Here is a 17,570-nt window from a genome sequence, read left to right as displayed (position 1 = left end):
GCTTTCAGGTAAATAATTTTTTATTGCCCAGCTCTGCTCTGGATCTTAGGGCAGGACCATTTCTCAGTCCACCTTGCCATCTACTTCTGGCCATGTTCTGGTAATTAAGTCCCTGGAAGATGATTGAAAAACTGGGATGGGAGAGAAACCACAATATATGTTTCAAGATTCTAGTTGCTTTCAGGTATCTCTGCCCTCCACGATTCCAGGTCATACAGGGAAGCTCTCATCTTGGTTCTAGTTCTAAGTGGCACCCATGTAAAGTGTTCTATAGAAAGCATACTTTAAGATGTAGTTTACCACACAGATTGTTACTGTTTGGTGTGTAAATTACCCTTAGAAACAATAGTTATGAAAGAGAGAGGAAGGGAGCAAGAGTAGCAGATGGAGAAGCTGAGCTGTGAGGTAAACCCAGAAACAGTTTGACAGACCTCACAGAGAGATCTGGAGAAATAACCACACTTCAGTCCTATCCTAGTGAATCAGGATGGCCATTGTTTATGCTCCATCATTTGTTGTTGGGTGTTGATTTTGTAAGGAAGAGGTGTGACTTTGGGACCAAAAGTACCAGGCAGCTGACAAAATCACAAAAGGGCTTTCAACTGAAGATTGTCCACCTAGAGCATCCCCAGAAGTTGGGACTAAGGGTTCTTCATTGAAGGGAGATCTAGGCAATGCTTCAATGTTCAACACAGACCACCCATGGTGTCGGCTTCTTTAAGATTCTGATAAACCTCTCAAAGAAATGTAGAAAATTATCATATTAAGTTGAACTACTAATCCAAATACTACATCTAATTTCAGGATCACATGTAAAACTCATTGTCTCCTTTCTCCCGTACTTATGCTCTAGTCTGTCTCTCAGCTGGGACAATAGCTGTCAGTGTTAGAGTTAGATGTAAACAAAACCTTTGTCTTGGAGGGATTTGAACCCCAGGTACATTCTTTTCTCAGGATACAATTGCTAAACATGTGTATTTGCTGTCAAAATTGGCCAAGGGAAATACAAGAGCTGCTCAAGAGAAACAATGAGGTACCTAACATCATCCTGACCCCTTCCACTGTATGACTGCAGCCTGATTTCCTCCTGATGATCAGGCTAGTTATTCCTGCTCTTGCCTTCTGCTCTCTTCACACAAAGAATGTGTGTGACATGTGACGTGTCCCAGTGGCAGTCACAGCTTGTGATTTACCAACTCTCTATATCCCCTGGCAGCAGGGTTCTCCTTTTCATAACCAAAACCTCTAAATTTTCAGAGCCCCAAATCGTGGTGAATGAAAGCATACTGGGAGTGTTGATAAGGAGAGCTACTCTTATTTCTTTTTAAAAAAGATTTTATTTATTCACACATGGGAGACACACAGAGAGAGGCAGAGACACAGGCAGAGGGAGAAGGAGTCTCCCCGTGGTGAGCCCAATGTGGGACTCAACCCCAGGACCCTGGGACCATGACCAGAGCCAAAGGCAGACTCTCAAACACTGAGCCACCCAGGTGCCCCAAACTACTCCTGCTTCTAACTCTGTGGTTCTTGGACTTATGTTCCTATTGAAGGAATGACACATATGTACATGAATCAGCATATGTATAAGTGTATTATATTAGTTTACAGTCTGTCTTGAAGGGTGGTGCTCCACTTTACTAAAGTTTTTCCTTTAAGCTGATACATCTATCTGTACATAAGTTATCAGGCTAAGAACTTCTGTATGTTATTTTGGATCCTAAATCATGGGGCCATTCCCAATACTTGGGATAATGTGAGAAAGAACACTGGACAGATATTATGGGCTTTGCTATCTTGACATATCCAACAATAAGTGTAGGAGTCCAGGAGGCCCATCCTAGGCTGCTTCCAAATAATCAGTGAATGTGGCAAGGCTGCAAAGAAACAATTGATTGGGTGCAATTAATTTAATAAGTGATAAGTGGAAAGGTCAGACCATCAAGTGAGGGCCTGATCCTCATAGATCTATAATGATGGTAAGAGCTAGCTAGCCAAGATCCAGTTCCCACAAGGTCCTTTTACTTACTACTAAAAAAAAGGCTACAAACAAATATAAAAAATCCTGAAAATTGGAAGATTCTAACAAACAAGAAATTCCAATAATGACAAATATTTCATCAAAATCCCTTCTCTCTAGCTGAGGCCCTAGGTAAATAATGGCCCACTAGGACAGAAAACCTTTTTGACAATACCTGCTGTGGACCAGCCAAACTAAAATAGAAAAACATTCCCCTCTTGTTCTCATGGTTTTAATAAATGTATGTGGGTTGCTGGTTTTCCAAAAAGGCAGAGACAGAGGCAGGGGGAGAAGCAGGCTCCCTGTGGGAACCTGATGTGGGACTCGATTCCAGGACCCTGGGATCAGGCCCTGAGCCAAAGGCAGGTGCTCAACCGCGGAGCCACCCAGGCACCCCAGATGAGTAGTCTCTAAAAATGAAATTGGGAGAGATAAATAAATAGAATATGAGATTTTAGGGCAGTGGAAATACTCTATACAGTTTGTGATCGATATGCCATAATACTTTTTTCCAGACCCATAGAATATACAACACCAAGAACACCAAGAGGAAACCTTAATGTATGCTATGGACTTAGGTGATTGTGATGTATCTATTTAGGTTCATCTTTGGTAAAAAGTGTACCATTCTGATTAATGTTGTTGATAACAGGAAAAGCTATGCATGGGGGGGACAGGGGTGTATGGGAAAACTCTACTTTTCTCTCAGTTTTGTTGTATAGCTAAAACTGCACTAAAAAATAAAGTCTTAAAATTATATCAGAATAAATTAAATTAAATTAAAATATATAATATTTTTAAATAATATTGTATCCTATGTAGAAAATAAAGAATGCTAGTTTATGAATAACTGAAATGGGGTGGAAGATAGCATTTTAGAAGTTGTAGTCATGAGAGATAACAATTTAGCCAAGACCTGAATAAAGAGTTTTGAGTGTTCTCCAAATAACTGAAGAAAGAATATTCCTGTTTTTTTTTTTTTTTAATTGGCAAGGCCCTAAAGATGAAAACAAAATTGATTCTTTCTTCTTTTAGAAAAAAGAAAGAATGCTTATGTGCTATGTTTGCAGAAGTGAGTGCTCTGAGTTAACACTGGGAAGTAGGAAGTGGCCATATAATTTAGACCCATTTAGGCTTTGCCTAGGAGTGCAAATGTTATTACAATGATTAGGAGGAAAACAATGAGAGTGAATTTGTCTTAATTATGTAGTAGACAGTTCCATGTGATTGCAGAGCAAAAATTAGCCTAGCAAAGGGCAAAAGTAGTCACAAGTTGAATTTGTCAATTCCAGCTATACTACAATTACCAAAAAAGAAAGTATCTATATTCAGGATCTTAAAAGTTGAAGTAAGACATGGTTAAATGTGAGAAATATATTAAGATAGAGTGAACTGACTTTACAGTTCAGTAGAATTTCTGTATTTTTCTAGGTAGCAGAAAGAAGAAAGCAATAGAATTTTTAAAATAGAGGATTCCAGAGATCCCTGGGTGGCGCAGCGGTTCAGCACCTGCCTTTGGCCCAGGGCGCGATCCTGGAGACCCTGGATCTAATCCCACGTCGGGCTCCCGGTGCATGGAGCCTGCTTCTTCCTCTGCCTATGTCTCTGCCTCTCTCTCTATCTCTGTGTGGCTATCATAAATAAATAAAAATTAAAAAAAATAAAATAGAGGATTCCATTTAGTGAGCTGAGCATCTGGAAAAATGTGGAGCTGTTAACTAAGGTTACAGAACTGGGAGAAGATATGATAAATGGGTGCCTCAAATTCAATATCTTGTCAAAGAGGAAGAAAAGGGGTAGATCTACCATGCATTTTATGCTGACCACTGTGTTTCTACTAATTTCACATGAAAATCAAATGAAGATTTGTGATCATAAAATACTTTATGAGATCACATGAACTATTTTGGTGCCCACATAAAAATATTAATTCTAGTTGAAGTCCTTAATAAATTTTAAGGTTTATTATTTATTTGAGAGAGAGAGGGAGAGGCTCCCCTAGGAGAGTCACTGCTGAGTGCGGAGCCTGAGATAGAGCTCGATCCCAGGACCCTGATATATTGACCTGAGCTGAAACCAAGAGTTGGCCACTTAACTGACTGAGCTACCCAGGTGGTCCCCCCTAAGGGTTTTTAATGCAATCTGCTGTTATGGACATTGGTAGTTTAAAAGTAATTTCATGGATTTTGTTTGCAGTTATTAGATGTCACTTATCAGAAGTGTTCTATTCTAGTCTACTAAAAATATTTTTTGTATTACAATTTTTTCCCAATATTTCATGTTAACAGCAACAACAAAAACACTTTCCTGCCTTCCAAGTTCAGAGGTTTCCAGTATATTACCTGGGTGCACCAGTTCTTGCATATGAATTTTTTGTTTCTTAGAACTCTATACCATATTGGTTTTTTGGTATTGTATTGAAATTAGATCCTATAAAATTTCAAAAAACAAGGAAAATTTGAAAGGGTCAAACAACGAGGTTTTCAGATTCCCATGCATTCACTATTCTCATCAGCAAATAGCAAATAAAGACACAGAGGTTGTCATTCATACATGTAAAATCATAAATAGGGGTTGAAGAAAGGAAAGAAATTGAAAACAGAAGATACAAGTCAAATAAAGGAGTAGGGTGGATTGGGGTAAACATGAAAATCTGAGAATTCTAGTTCTGAAATCAGATTACCTGAGTTCCACTCCCAGCCTCACTGCATTCTAACCACGTGGCCTTAACCAATTTGGTTTATCTCTATAAAACTCAGTGTTTTCATCTGTCAAATGGTGATAACAACATTTACCTCATGGATTAAAAAAAAGCAAACAAACAGTATCTAATATGCTACTGATATATTTTCTAAAATTAAACCCATAATTAAAATATGCAATAGGCCCAGATCAAATTTAATGCTGGTCAGTTTTTTACTGTCCTTACAGTTCAATAATTATCATTACATTTTTTGACTACATTACTGCAAAGAAGACACAATGATTAATTAGGCAACATATCCTTGATTTCTCATAAAAAAAATATTCAGAAAAAATGTTCATAAATCATACATGTATAATTCTTACTCTATTTTCATTTATTGATAGTTTTAGCATTGTCCAACTATACTAACAAAATACTGTTGGTTTTATTCCATTATTTTCATCATAAAATTTAGAAAATTTTAGAATGTATCAAAATTTAGAATGTATCAATATGTTAATATTGGCATGTGACTAAAACCATTATCTTTGTTATTTAAAACTTTTTGAAGGTGGCTAAAAAGACAGAAAAATTCTCCCTAATTAAAATTACAACTAATGAGCAAACTAAAAAGGAAACAGAAAAAAATGACCTACAAAAAAGTTGATGCTGAAAATATCCAAATATGTATCCAGGTATGCCCAATCAGATATTAAGACATATAGCAACAGTGACACTGGACTCGGAGAGGCAGGGAAAGATGGCAGAAGAGTAGGGTCCCCAGGTCACCTGTCCCCACCAAATTACCTGGATAACCTTCAAATCATCCTGAAAATCTACGAATTCGGCCTGAGATTTAAAGAGAGAACAGCTGGAATGCTACAGTGAGAAGAGTTCGCGCTTCTATCAAGGTAGGAAGACGGGGAAAAGAAATAAAGAAACAAAAGGCCTCCAAGGGGGAGGGGCCCCGCGAGGAGCCGGGCTGAGGCCGGGGCGAGTGTCCCCAGGACAGGAGAGCCCCGTCCCAGAGAAGCAGGTGCTGCACCAACCTTCCCGGGGGGAAAGGGGCTCAGGGAGTTAGAGCAGGACCCAGGAGGGCGGGGATGCCCTCGGGCTCCCTGGGACACTAACAGGCACCTGCGCCCCGGGAGAGCCCCACACCCCGCGGCCGAGCTCCCTAAGGGCTGCAGCGCGCACGGCGGGACCCGGAGCAGCTCGGAGGGGCTCGGGCGGCGGCTCCACGGAGGGGGCTGCGGGGTGCGAGCGCGAATCCAACAGTGCAGGCCCCGGAGCACAGGGCGCCGGGACACAGCCCAGGATCCGGCCTCCCCCGGGACAGGCAGAGGCCGGGAGGGCCCAGGACAGCAAGGACGCTCCTGCCCCGAGCTGAGCAGATCAGCGGCCCCGCCCCAGAGCCTCCAGGCTCTGCAGACGGAGAGCCCGGGAGTTACTGCGGGGGATGACTCCAGGGCTGCAGAGCTGGCCCTGCCACTGCGGTTGTTCCTCCTGGGGCCTCACGGGGTAAACAACCCCCACGGAGCCCTGCACCAGGCAGGGGCAGAGCAGCTCCCCCAAGTGCTAACACCCGAAAATCAGCACAGCAGGCCCCTCCCCCAGAAGACCAGCTAGACGGACAAGTTCCAGGGGAAGTCAAGGGACTTAAAGTATACAGAATCAGAGGATACTCCCCCCCCCTTTTTTTTTTGTTTGTTTGTTTTTTGATTTTTTGCTTTTTGATTTCTGTTTGCTTCCCCCACACTTTTTTTCCCTTTCTTTTTCTTTCTCTTTTTCTTCTCTCATTTTTTTTCTTTTTTCTTTCTTTTTTATTTTTTCTTTTTCTCTTTTCTTTCCTTCTTTCTCTCCTTTCTTTTTCTCCTTTTCCCAATACAACTTGTTTTTGGCCACTCTGCACTGAGCAAAATGACTAGAAGGAAAACCTCACCTCAAAAGAAAGAATCAGAAATAGTCCTCTCTCCCAGAGTTACAAAATTTGGATTACAATTCAATGTCAGAAAGCCAATTCAGAGGCACTCTTATAAAGGTACTGGTGGCTCTAGAAAAAAGCATAAAGGACTCAAGAGACTTCATGACTGCAGAATTTAGATCTAATCAGGCAGAAATTAAACATCAATTGAATGAGATGCAATCCAAACTAGAAGTCCGAAGGACAAGGGTTAACGAGGTGGAAGAACGAGTGAGTGACAAAGAAGACAAGTTGATGGCAAAGAGGGAAACTGAGGAAAAAGAGACAAACAATTAAAAGACCATGAAGATAGATTAATGGAAATAAACGACAGCCTGAGGAAGAAAAACCTACGTTTAATTGGGGTTCCCGAGGGTGCCGAAAGGGCCAGAGGGCCAGAATATGTATTTGAACAAATCATAGCTGAAAACTTTCCTAATCTGGGAAGGGAAACAGGCATTCAGAACCAGGAAATAGAGAGTTTCCCCCCTAAAATCAATAAAAACCATTCAACACCTCGACATTTAATAGTGAAGCTTGCAAATTCCAAAGATAAAGAGAGAACATACAACCAAGAATACTTTATCCAGCAAGGCTTTCATTCAAATGGAAGGAGAGATAAAGAGCTTCCAAGGCAGGCAGGAACTGAAAGAATATGTGACCTCCAAATCAGCTCTGCAAGAAATTTTAAGGGAGACTCTTAAAATTCCCCTTTAAGAAGAAGTTCAGTGGAACAATCCACAAAAACAAGGACTGAATAGATATCATGGTGACACTAAACTCCTATATTTCAATAGTAATTCTGAACATGGACAGGCTTAATGACCCCATCAAAAGGCGCAGGGTGTCAGACTGGATAAAAAAGCAGGACCCATCTATTTGCTGTCTACAAGAGACTCATTTTAGACAGAAGGACACCTACAGCCTGAAAATAAAAGGTTGGAGAACCATTTACCATTCAAATGGTCCTCAAAAGAAAGCTGGGGTAGCCATCCTTATATCAGATAAACTAAAATTTACCCTGAAGACTGTAGTGAGAAATGAAGAGGGACACTATATCATAGTTAAAGAATCTATCCAACAAGAGGACTTAACAATCCTCAATATATATGCCCCGATTGTGGGAGCTGCCAAATATATAAACCAATTAATAACCAAAGTGAAGAAATACTTAGATAATAATACACTTATACTTGGTGACTTCAATCTAGCTCTTTCTATACTCGATAGGTCTTCTAAGCACAACATCTCCAAAGAAATGAGAGCTTTAAATGATACACTGGACCAGATGGGTTCCACAGATATCTACAGAACTTTCCATCCAAACTCAAATGAATACACATTCTTCTCAAATGCACATGGAACTTTCTCCAGAATAGACCACATACTGGGTCACAAATCGGGTCTGAACGGATACCAAAAGATTGGGATCGTCCCCTGCATATTCTCAGACCATAATGCCTTGAAATGAGAACTAAATCACAATAAGAAGTTTGGAAGGACCTCAAACACGTGGAGGTTAAGGACCATCCTGCTAAAAGATGAAAGGGTCAACCAGGAAATTAAGGGAGAATTAAAAGATTCATGGAAACTAATGAGAATGAAGATACGACCGTTCAAAACCTTTGGGATACAGCAAAAGCAGTCCTGAGGGGGAAATACATCGCAATACAAGCATCCATTCAAAAACTGGAAAGAGGGATCCCTGGGTGGCGCAGCGGTTTGGTGCCTGCCTTTGGCCCAGGGCGCGATCCTGGAGACCCGGAATCGAATCCCATGTCGGGCTCCCAGTGCATGGAGTCTGCTTCTCCCTCCGCCTGTGTCTCTGCCTCTCTCTCTCTCTGTGACTATCATAAATAGATAAAAATTTAAAAAGAAAAAATAAAGTGGATTTTCCTTTAAAAAAAAAACTGGAAAGAACTCATATACAAAAGCTAACCTTACACATAAAGGAGCTAGAGAAAAAACAGCTAATACATCCTACACCCAACAGAAGAAGGGAGTTAATAAAGATTCGAGCATTACTCAACAAAATTGAGACCAGAAGAACTGTGGAACAGATCAACAGAACCAGGAGTTGGTTCTTTGAAAGAATTAATAAGATAGATAAACCATTAGCCAACCTTATTAAAAAGAAGAGAGAGAAGACTCAAATTAATAAAATCATGTATGAGAAAGGAGAGATAACTACCAACACCAAGGAAATACAAATGATTTTAAAAACATATTATGAACAGCTCTACGCCAATAAATCAGGCAATATAGAAGAAATGGACGCACTCCTGGAAAGCCACAAACTACCAAAACTGGAACAGGAAGAAATAGAAAACCTGAACAGGCCAATGACCAGGGAGGAAATTGAAGCAGTCATCAAAAACCTCCCAAGACACAAAAGTCCAGGGCCACATGGCTTCCCAGGGGAATTCTATCAAACGTTTAAAGAAGAAACCATACCTATTCTACTAAAGCTGTTTGGAAAGATAGAAAGAGATGGAGTACTTCCAAATTCGTTCTATGAGGCCAGCATCACCTTAATTCCAAAACCAGACAAAGATCCCACCAAAAAGGAGAATTACAGACCAATATCCCTGATGCACATTGGATGTAAAAATTCTCAACAAGATACTAGCCAATAGGATCCAACAACACATTAAGAAAATTATTCACCATGACCAAGTAGGATTTATCCCCGGGACACAAGGCTGGTTCAACACTCATAAAACAATCAATGTGATTCATCATATCAGCAAGAGAAAAACCAAGAACCATATGATCCTCCCATTAGATGCAGAGAAAGAATTTGACAAAATACGGCATCCATTCCTGATCAAAACTCTTCAGAGTGTAGGGATAGAGGGAACATTCCTCAACATCTTAAAAGCCATCTACGAATAGCCCAAAGCAAATATAATTCTCAGTGGGGAAGCACTGGGAGCCTTTCCCCTAAGATCAGGAACAAGACAGGGATGTCCACTCTTACCACTGTTGTTCAACATAGTACTGCAAGTCCTCGCCTCAGCAATCAGTCAACAAAAAGACATTAAAGGCATTCAAATTGGCAAAGAAGAAGTCAAACTCTCCCTCTTCGCTGATGACATGATACTCTACATAGAAAACCCAAAAGCTTCCACCCCAAGATTGCTAGAACTCATACAGCAATTTGGTAGCGTGGCAGGATACAAAATCAATGCCCAGAAATCAATGGCATTTCTATACACTAAAAATGAGACTGAAGAAAGAGAAATTAAGGAGTCAATCCCATTTACAACTGCACCCAAAAGCAAAGTTACCTACGAATAAACCTTACCAAACAGGTGAAGGATCTATACCCTAAAAACTTAGAAAACTTCTGAAAGAAATTGAGGAAGACACAAAGAGATGGAAAAATATTCCATGCTCATGGATTGGAAGAATTAATATTGTGAAAATGTCAATGTTACCCAGGCCAATTTACACGTTTAATGCAATCCCTATCAAAATACCATGGAATTTCTTCAGAGAGTTAGAACAAATTATTTTAAGATTTGTGTGGAATCAGGAAAGACCCTGAATAGCCAGGGGAATTTTAAAAAAGAAAAACATATCTGGGGGCATCACAATGCCAGATTTCAGGTTGTATTGCAAAGCTGTGGTCATCAAGACAGTGTGGTACTGGCACAGAAACAGACACATAGATCAATGGAACAGAATAGAGAATCCAGAAATGGACCCTCAACTTTATGTTCAACTAATATTCGACAAAGGAGGAAAGACTATCCCCTGGAAAAAAGACAGTCTCTTCAATAAATGGTGATGGGAAAATTGGACATCCACATGCAGAAGAATGAAACTAGACCACTCTCTTGCACCCTGCACAAAGACAAACTCAAAATGGATGAAAGATCTAAATGTGAGACAAGATTCCATCAAAATCCTAGAGGAGAACACAGGCAACACCCTTTTTTAACTCGGCCACAGTAACTTCTTGCAAGATACATCCATGAAGGCAAGAGAAACAAAAGCAAAAATGAACTATTGGGACTTCATCAAGATAAGAAGTTTTTTCACAGCAAAGGATACAGTCAACAAAACTAAAAGACAACCTACAGAATGGCAGAAGATATTTGCAAATGACGTATCAGATAAAGGGCTAGTTTCCGTGATGTATAAAGAACTTATTAAATTCAACACCAAACAAACAAACAATCCAATCATGAAGTGGGCAAAAGACATGAACAGAAATCTCACAGAGGAAGACATAGACATGGCCAAGATGCACTTGAGAAAATGCTCCACATCACTTGCCATCAGGGAAATACAAATCAAAACCACAATGAAATACCACCTCATACCAGTGAGAATGGGGAAAATTAACAAGGCAGGAAAACACAAATGTTGGAAAGGATGCGGAGAAAAGGGAACCCTCTTACACTGTTGGTGGGAATGTGAAGTCATGCAGTCACTCTGGAAAACTGTGTGGAGGTTCCTCAAAGAGTTAAAAATAGACCTGCCCTATGACCCAGCAATTGCACTTTGGGGATTTACCCCAAAGATTCAGATGCAATGAAACGCTGGGACACCTGCACCCCGGTGTTTATAGCAGCAATGTCCACAATAGCCAGACTGTGGAAGGAGCCTCGGTGTCCATCGAAAGATGAATGGATAAAGAATATGTGGTTTATGTATACAATGGAATATTACTCAGCCATTAGAAATGACAAATACCCACCATTTGCTTTGACACGGATGGAACTGGATGGCATTACGCTGAGTGCAGTAAGTCAATCGGAGAAGGACAAACATATGTTCTCATTCATTTGGGGAATATAAATAATAGTTAAAGGGAATGTAAGGGAAGGGAGAAGAAATGTGTGGGAAATATCAGAAAGGGAGACAGAATATGGAAGACTCCTCACCCTGGGAAATGAACTAGGGGTGGTGGAAGGGGAGGAGAGCGGGGGTGTGGGGGTGAATGGGTGACAGGCACTGAGGGGGGCACTTGACGGGATGATCACTGGGTGTTATTCTGTATGTTGGTAAATTGAACACCAATAAAAAATAAATTTATTATAAAAAACAATGACACTGGACTTTATTTCTACATTATATGCAATACATTAATTCACTGATGTTGAAAGAATGACTTTTCAAAATTAGAAAAATGATTTTTCAAAAATAGTAGAACCAACTGAGAAATGTAACATTCTTTTCATTGTTTTAATTTTTAAATAATACCTTAAACATCAATTCCTTAAAACTAGCAGATGATATATACAATATAAATCCATTTTACAGTTGGTGTAACTCATACTCAAATCAATTTATATGTAATTTAATATACTGAAGAATATAGCATTAAATGAGAAGTAACACAAATAACGAAGATCAAATATGATGGTTAATGATAAATATAAAGAGTAGGATTAAATGATAAACAACCAAAAATTGACAAAGAGTTTTAAAAATATTTATTTATTCATGAGAGACACAAAAGGGAGAGACATAGTCAGAGGGCAAAGCAGGCTGCCTGTGAGGATCCTGATGTGGGACTTGATCCCAGGACCTGAGAAACACACCCTGAGCTGAAAGCAGATGCTCAACCATTGAGCCACCTAGGTGCCCCAACAAATATTTTTTTAATGGTGAAAATAAAATCAAAATATGTTGTACATTTTTATTTGTGGAAAAATTAATAGAGTAGTAATTTCAATAAAAAAAGATAATTCAAAGAAGCAGATTTAAATGTAATAATAAGGATTATAGGAAAGGGCATCATTTATAATGCATGTAAGAAATCCAAGTTTTTATAAATTTGGACAGATGGTTCAAAATATATTCAATAAAACAAATTCTAGGAAATAAGCAAATAAAAAAATCTTTCTAGATCAATTGATAATGAGAGAACATGATAAAATTTGAATACTAGAAATTATACATACTTAAGGCACTTGACATTTTAAAATAATTTTGTATTTGGTTCAACAGGTAGAAATATTATAACCATGTCATCTGATCACAATGCAATCTACTTAATATTAAAATTTTAAGTTATTTCCCTAAAATAATACAATTGTAAAGATAATTCCTTAAATAACTTTTGCATCAGTCAAGAGTTTATATATTATAAAAAAATGAATATAGAAAATCTGATTTCAGATGGAGTCAGGATGCCATGAAGAGAGAGGTCTCACACATTTACCATTTATCTTACCTTACATGACCAGAGAAGATTTCCACATACCTCGGTAACTTCCTACCACTTGCAGCCAGTGAGAAACCTCTACAATCTCAAATTCTCATTCCCTCCCAATGAACTACTTATGTTCAAAGCAACCCTTCCCAATCTCCTCCTCAGACCTAATAAAAGCTGTCCTTCCTTTTGGCTCTTTGGATTAGCCTATGTTTATTACAGTTTGGTTGCCCCAAATTTCAATTCCATTGTTATTCCTGAATAAACTCATCATTGTTTAATTAAATTATCCTAAATATTTGTTTGATTTAAGGTTGATAGATATCTGAAAAGCAAAGCAAACAGAAAGCTAACAACAGTACTCAGAGGCAAGTGTTTAAAGACATAAAATATTATCATTAATAACAAGAAACAAAGTCAAATAAAATAATCACTGAACAACTGAAGCTATTATAATGAAATGAATATTAGTTCCATAGGAAGAAGGTATTACATACATAAAGGACAAATTAGGTAAGAATTAGAGAAAGCAAAATACATTTTAAAATCTAAGAAATTATTTTTAAAAAATATTTCAATAGGAAAGAAATTTCCAATAAGATTGAACATGAAAACCAGAGAAATGATGAAACTATCAAGTTAGAAATGGGAAATTAAAATAGTCACAAATACAAAAAAATATTCAAATATTTAGTAAAATACTGTGTACAATAATATGCTAATACATAGTAAATCTTTATAACTAGAAATTTTTTAATAAATAAATATGAAAGATATAAATAACCAGATGTGTCCCAGAGAGATTAAAAACTCAAATTATTATTTCTCAAAACATCACCCTTTTTATTATTTATTTTCCTCCAATACAAGTTCTATGTCTGACTGTTAATACTTCCATGGCAATTTTATTTGCCTTTGGTTTTCTTGCTTTCTTATTTCATTTCACAATCCACATAAAGGTTAAACTTCCTCTTTATTATTATTTCTCTTAGAATTAAGCATATTCTCCTTAAACCTTTTATCAACTATTTAATGCATTTTTACCTATTTCTATAATGTCTCAGATGTTAGGACCCATACTTAAATCATTTTTTAAGTTCTACCACTATTTTTAAATCTGATATTTAAAAATATTCATTATTTAAAAATTCATTATGTATACCAGCAAATCTTATGAATTTCATGTATCTGATATTTTACTCTTATTCATGTATCTGATATTTTACTCTTATTCCATAGTATAACTAAACATCTTCAAATATGAAAAATCAGTGTAAAGTACACATTACACTGATGCAGACTAAAGGAAGTCATGATGGATAAGCATAGAAAAACAGATGATAGATACAAATATACTTAAAAGTATACATTTAATATGTATTATAGTCTTTACGAATCAAAATTACTATTCAAAATCATGAGCTGACTGTAGGCGTTTTGTGTGTTTGTGTGAAGGAAGGGGTAGGCTATCATTTTTAATTAGTATTTTATTACAAAAATTCCTCATTTATTCAAGATCAGATTATAAATAAAAGAAAAAAAATTCCACCAAACTCTATATAACTTTGTTTATGTCTTTGTGGTTGGGAAAATTAAAATTACTAAAATCATCTTATGTTTTCACTTAAAAAATGCTTTGCTAAGACAGCTTGACAGTTAAGTAAAATTTGAGATTTTGATTACAAGGGCTGAATTCAGCTATATACATTTATTTTAGTATTTATAATTCTACTCAGGATATTGAAGAATGTTTGACTGATATGAATTGTAAAATATGACCTCAGCTAATGTCACTCGTCCAATTGAGACATATTTGTGAAATATATACATACTATTTTATTATTTTACTATTTTACTATACTATTTATTTTATTTTATGGTCATTACATAAGCAGGCTGTTTTATCTCCTATTACAGTTTCATTTTGCCCTAGGGAATCCAGCTGCCAGAAAATGTGTTATCATTACATGCATGTCAAAAAAGATAGTACACACTTCACTAAAATATACTCATTCAACGCATTCACTTGGCAACCTCCAGCTGCTACATATTTAACACAACATTGAAATTATCTGCTGCACCGGGAATTGAGAACAAGATTTATTTCAGTGGAAATATAAAACTAACTGGATAATGTAATTTGCAGTTTATTCCTTTAAATTCCTACCAAACCAACCTCTGTTAGCCAGATTCTTTCTTTAAAAAAAATGAATTTACTACCCTCGACCAGAATATTGCATTGTAGCCATCATGATTTAAAGGCATGTATAATTGGATTAGGAAAAAATAAGAAAAATATTGATTCTTTCAGGTGTATTTTAAGCACGGATTTAGGAGAATTTTTTACAGTCGTCTAACCAACTTCCTTTTTATTCATTCTGCTGGTGTTTGTGATTCACTGATTTTGACCAAATACATCTTTGTGAGTCAGCTCCAGAAAGCTTTTCCTTTAGTCAAGACATATTCAATTAATTCCAGAAATTATCTTCTAGCCATGAGAAATTTAAGTTTAATATATTAACAATAAAATAGATCTACTTACTTCAAAGCTCTTTTTGGTGGTCCTGCTTCAAGATAACAATACACAAAACTAAAAATTTGCATGCGTGACTATCGTGTCATTAATATCCATTGATGGTACCTATATAAAGAATTGGACTAAGGAGATAAGTATAATTTGTAATATTTCTGGTAAATTCAGAAAGGAATGCTATGTGTGATCTTTAGCAATTTGATTGCCTAACACAGGTGATAAAAATCTGCCTCACTACTTGTAGTGGATAACTAGCCTTGAAATATCCTTATGCTACCCAAAATTGAGAAGGCAGAAACAAATTTGAATTTTGGCAGAATTTACAACTGAAATAAGTGCCTTTTTCTGTAGGGATTTGTCACACAAAGTGGTCTCCCCAATATGTTGATGTTCTAAGAAATGTCACAATTGATATCAGTCCCCAAGGCCATCATTATTCAGCTATATGTAAAAGCAGGAAGAGTTTCAGCTGTCAACAAGGATTTAAGTGGTGCACATGTGTATTTTAAAATGAAATGAAGAAATTTGGAGTATGTAAATCATATTGATTGGGTGTTTTTCAGTCAAAAATTAGCATCTCCTCGGTAAATAGGAAATATCTTCAAGCAATGCAAATTTTTCTTCATAAAATAATTTCTTAGAATTAATCTCTCAATGCAACACTTTCTATTGTCAGTGTTTCTTCATTTATTTCTGTTGTAACATCAGAGAATAACAACCCAGGGAGGATGCTCAATCATACCATTTTTAGATGAGATAATCAAGGATTTTTTTTGTAAGAGCCGAGGAAGTTCTAGGGAAGCTTCTGATAAACTTCCCTCCTGGATTGCATCAATTGTCATTGGATCATATCTCTCCAGTTTTTCTCTTTCACAGAAATTCTCCTCAAAATATATTAGAGTGATCCCTTTAAAATATAGATATTATTCTACTACTCAATTACTCACGTAATCATCACAATTGGAGAAAAAAAGTCAAGTCTTACCTGATCTCTTCATCATATAGAGGAGATGCTGATTCTTCTGTGTCATCTGCTATGGCCACCTTGTCCTTCATTTGGAGTTATTCTCTTGTGAGTGGGTATGAGGTGTACTTCTTCCATGCATTCAGGTCTGTGCTAAGATATGGTAGAAAGTGTTCATCTACCCCCAAGCCTACTTTTCCTTCTTTGGGAAAGAGCTAGACAATTCTAGCCTACACTGCAGTTGCAAGTGGCTGTGTGAGTGAGTTCCCACCAACAGAATGTGACTGTGAGTAATGTGTATTACCCGCAAGGAATCACCTATTGAAAACAAACAAACAGAAAATCATTCCATTTTGAATCATATATTTGCTTCCCTGCACCACTGAATATTTTGTCCAGACCATAAAGGGAAGCAGAGCCAGAGGTAGAAAAGCCATTACACTTGTACAGCTAATGGAATGCTGCTTCTCAGTAAAGAATACCTCTATGGACTCAACATGAATGAGAAATAAGTTTGTAACACTGATGCTTTGGGGCATATTCTAGAAACTCATGTTAGATTGCCTAACAGTCCCTCTAAGATAACTCGAATCCAAAATACCATCCTCTCTTTATTTTCTATTCCCTTACATTGCTTTACTTCTCTACAGTGTGTTTTCTGTAATTATTATAAACTTATTTGATCATAGTCTGTTTTTTCTAGAATATTAACATTAAGAAGGCAGGACATTGGTTAAGTTGTTTGCTTTCTTTCTTTCTTTCTTTCTTTCTTTCTTTCTTTCTTTCTTCTTTTTTTCTCCTTGCTTCATCCCTAGTCTTCATTAAATACCTATTAAAAATAGGTATTCAATAAATACTTATTGAATGCATGAATGATATTTGAAGCACAACAAATATTTTTCAAAGACTCAATTTTGGCCTCCTATTGACAATTACTATAACTGGGATTTTGGTGATAGTTGGACATATTTTTTACGTAATAAAATTACTAATGTTTATTTAAACAGTCCAAGACTAATTCAGATTTTCTTGGTATATGATGTAGTTTCAAGTGTGAAAAATCTTGTTATTTCTTATTTGTACATTATAAATTAAAGGAAAATTTATCAAAATATATCTGAGACTCTGTTTACTCTTTGGACCTTATAATACTCTGCCCTTTGTAAATCCCATGCCAGCCACATGCCAAGCATTAGGAAGCCCAATTTCCCTTTATCATCTAGGATCTTTATTTA

The sequence above is a fragment of the Vulpes lagopus genome, chromosome 16 (assembly GCF_018345385.1).
Source record: "Vulpes lagopus strain Blue_001 chromosome 16, ASM1834538v1, whole genome shotgun sequence".
Taxonomy (NCBI): Eukaryota; Metazoa; Chordata; class Mammalia; order Carnivora; family Canidae; genus Vulpes; species Vulpes lagopus.
This window is presented reverse-complemented; position numbering follows the sequence as displayed.